Below are 3,823 nucleotides of genomic sequence, written 5' to 3'. Positions count from 1 at the left end.
TTTTAGACCATATTTTTCTATTATTTATCTGTTCTAATATATATTAGAACTAATTGCTCTTGAATCCTTTGCTGAGGTAACAGCAACATTTCCAGAGACTTCTGAAACACTATTTTTCAGGGCAGGAGTATTCTGGGATCTATTTAGTTAGGTTTAAAATAAACTTTGAATGTTAAAAAGTGTAGCCATCTGAGAGAAAATTTGAAGTGACTGAAAATGTAGAGTATATCAAAGTGCAGGTTACTACTTTAGTCTTTCTGCTGGAATCTAAGGAGTGTGTATGCCCCCTTGTGGTTAATTATTGCTCCTTTAATAATTTTTACTTGAAACGATCCACAATTATTTCATAACTGTAGCAATGTGTTTTGGAACTACATGTTTTTTACTTAAAAGTCTTTTTTTTTTTTCCATGCTGTATAATTTGGGTGAGGACTATAAAGCTGGGCGTGACTTCGCCTTGTAAATGGATTTCTGCTGGGGAATCTTCTTGGCTGATCTGGAAATGCTTTCCCATAGTTGGAAAACTGTTCTAAATAGCTTTTGATAATGCTCTTGCATCTTGGAGTTTCAGAAGGAAATTTTTCTTCTTCACAGATCCTGAATTTTGTATTTCCAAATTATGGCAAATCATTCAATATTGGTTCATGGTGCCTTTATTTTCTTAACTTGAAGGCATCTTTCTGAAGTCTCAAAGTCTTTAAATTTCTTATGTCATTAAGTGAGAAGAACATAGGGTACAGCCTTTTAAACGTGTACCATGAACACCTCTGAAAATCAGGAGATAATTTGGCTTTCTACTGTTTCACTGTACTTCCTTTGAAATACTCAGAGTATAGTCGTAATGGAATTATGATTTTTAGTGACACTTCATTTTTCAAAAATTTTGCTTATAAAGTAAAATTTTTGTTTTATGTTAAGCATTAACATATTAGCATATAATAAAACTAGAACCTGATGTCTCCTTTAAAAGATATGTTAACATTCCATGTAACTTTTTTGACTTATTATGCATAATTGCAAATATTACTATTTTCCAAAATACCAAAGTACACAATTTAAGTTGCTGTTTAATGATGGCAGAATTTTTGGATGTTGGGATTTTTTAAACTATTTTTTAAAGTTTATTTATTTACTTTGAGAGAGAGAGCAAGCAGGGGAGGGGCAAAGAGAGAGAGAGAGACAGACAGACAGACAGACAGAATCCCAAACAGGCTCTGTGCTGTCAGTACAGAGCCTGACACAGGCCCAAACCCACAAACCGCGAGATCATGACCTGAGCCAAGATCAAGAGTCAGACACTTAACCAACTGAACCACCTGGGTGCCCCTGGATATCAGGATTTTAATAGGCATGCAAATTAAATAATTCATTTCCCTCCCAAAAATGTCTGACCAAAGATAGCTTGATTTTACCCCCAAAATATTGATAACTAATTGCTTGACATTCATGATGGAGACAGCCCAGGACCAAATAGCTAAACACCACTGTGGAGCACGAGGGGCTCTATCATATCCACCTGGCAATGTGCTTGGTGGTTTGTGTGACCTTGAGAAAGTCCCTGCTGCTGGTTTGTAGGTTCCTGCGTTAGAAACTGAGATGTTATCTGTGCTTTTTACACTTTATTTTAGCAGTAGAACTTCCCCCCCCCGGTAAAATCTTACTCAGAACCCCTACACATACATGCTATATACCCACACACACTACCCCTCTATATAAAAGTCATATTTTATTAATATAAATTTCCTTATATAACTATATGCCACAATAAATATTATAAAGTCAACCAATAAAAACATGTATTAATGCATTGGTGGTATCCAGGATAGTCAAATTTATTTAGTAATGTAGTTGTATGATGGGAGTTATTTTTTAAATGAATTTTTTTTTAATGTTTGTTTATTTTTGAGGGAGAGAGAGACACAATGCGAGCAGGGGAGGGGCAGAGAGAGAGAGGGAGACACAGAATCTGAAGCAGGCTCCAGGCTTTGAGCTGTCAGCACAGAACCCGACGTGGGGCTCAAACTCACAAACCACGAGATCATGACCTGAGCCGAAATCAGACACTTAACCGACTGAGCCACCCAAGGCCCCCCCCCCGCCCCCACCAAAAATTTTTTAATTCAAGTCAGATTTGTAGAATGCTGAATCTCCTCCCTGAAGTCTTAGTATCCCATGGGACAGATTTTGAAAACCTTGGGATAGATGATCTCTGAGATCTTTTCCAGCTCTAAGATTTTAAATTGTCCTTTTGGATTAGACTTGCTGAGTCTAACTCAGATTGCCTAATTCAAGAATGTTTCTGAAAATGAACAAAGTTGCTTTACATGTTTTTGGATCTTTCCAGGTATAGCCAATGATCTTATCCCCCAGAATCCTTCACCTTTCAAGGAATTATTTAACAGTAAGCTCAACGACCTGATATTGCCCAAACCTTTTTACTTTCCAATATGAGCTCCAAGACACTAACTGATCTACTGTGAAGTAGAAAGTTCTTAGTTTTTGTTAGTCTTATTAAATCAATGAGCACAGGTTTTTGCCTACTGCATTAACTGGGTGATAATTCTTTAGATGTGAATGTTAGGTAGGTTCTACTATTATAACTAATCATAAAAGTTGTAAATTTGTTTCATGGATAAAATGTACACTTTTTGTATTCTGTACAGCTTTGTCTTTTTTAAATATGAAGTACTTAAATGCACTTACTATGATAGGAAATATAATGTGTGCCTTCTAGGATTTGTGAAATGTTTTCATGAACTCTAAGGAATTTGTTTTAGAAGTTAAAATGTTTTCCCTATCCTAACTCAGTAACAAAGAGTTTACTCATATTGTGATGCAGTAGAACTTTAGTTTGAGAAAATGTATTTGACTACGTACTGAATTTAGAAGTTGAGAATAATAGTATCTGCTTTATTCTTAGGACAAACTGATATATTGTGCAATAAATAATCTTTAGCAAGTAAATTTTAGCTAACTGAAGAGACTCTTTTCTTACGTAGTTTCACATTCTTCTATACTAAATGTTTATATTCCTTAGAGGACTATTTTGTATTGTGCTCTGGGGAGTTGTGATGTTTGCGTCCTATGTTTTAAAATTCATTTCAAATTGAACTCAACTTCCTTATACCTAATCTATATCTGGGTAATAAGGCTGCTTGAAATTATCTTTTGTTTCTGTGATTAACAGTGGAAAGTTGGATTCATTAAAAGGCAGTCCAAAGAATTTGTATTTTTAACTTTTTTTTTTTCTTTCTTAAGTCAAGCTTACTTTGTCTATCGAGGAATAAGAAAACTGCTTGGAGATTAGGGAAGTCAGCTGATCACTCCCATTTATGATGGGCAGCACAATGACAATATAATATACATAGCTGACAACAGATTTTCATTTGTTCTCATGTCTTATTTACCCTGTTGGACAGAAAAAAGTTAAAATACTACAGTGTTTTTTTTTGTGGTTCTTGTAAAATCATTTCCAAAGTTAAAGAGTATAATTAGAAAAGCATGTTAGAATCTTAGTGCTGAGAAGAGGAAAGCCATTTATAAGAAGGAATGGCAGTTTATATTTCAATTTACTGATGTACAGCATCCTGGAGAAGTACACATTTTGGTACCAAAAGACATAAGCCTCCTCAGAGATACATTTTGATAATCTTGCAACTGTTTATAGTCTTACTCTCTGGCATCCTCGATCTTTCTGATAAAATACTTATTTAAAGGTTGAGGATTTTTAAATTTCCAAGCAACTATGTCTTTCTGATTAGTATTCCTTTCATTGTAGTTAGTTACCCTTGATCTTTATAACAGTCATAGTTCAGGTATTGTG

The sequence above is a fragment of the Felis catus genome, chromosome D1, assembly GCF_018350175.1.
Source record: "Felis catus isolate Fca126 chromosome D1, F.catus_Fca126_mat1.0, whole genome shotgun sequence".
Lineage (NCBI taxonomy): Eukaryota > Metazoa > Chordata > Mammalia > Carnivora > Felidae > Felis > Felis catus.
The sequence above is the reverse complement of the archived record's forward strand: the minus strand, read 5'-3'. Positions refer to the sequence as shown.